At 62.2% G+C, this 209-nt stretch overlaps 1 long non-coding RNA gene across 1 annotated transcript in view; it reads right to left on the bottom strand.

Annotated features, from left to right (window-relative positions):
- The window catches only part of LOC119589448, a 73,413-nt gene that overhangs the window by 13,407 nt on the left and 59,797 nt on the right, over window positions 1-209 (bottom strand). The window lies entirely within an intron of this gene.

Raw genomic sequence — 209 nt, 5'->3', positions numbered from 1 at the left:
CCACCCGCCCGCAACGTTTGGCAGGGGCGTGTGTTAGAGTCTGCGTCTAAGTGCGTGTGCAAGTGACATATACAACCACGACAAGCCCCTGTTGGGTCCCTGCCAGCCAGACTGAGGAGGGGACGGAGGTGCCGATACGGTGGACGGAATACGAAATCCCCCGCCGCCCCCTACCCCCTCTCTCTCCCTTCCGTGTCTGTGGGCGTTCT

The sequence above is a fragment of the Penaeus monodon genome, chromosome 25 (assembly GCF_015228065.2).
Source record: "Penaeus monodon isolate SGIC_2016 chromosome 25, NSTDA_Pmon_1, whole genome shotgun sequence".
Taxonomy (NCBI): domain Eukaryota; kingdom Metazoa; phylum Arthropoda; class Malacostraca; order Decapoda; family Penaeidae; genus Penaeus; species Penaeus monodon.
The sequence above is the reverse complement of the archived record's forward strand: the minus strand, read 5'-3'. Positions and strand labels throughout refer to the sequence as shown.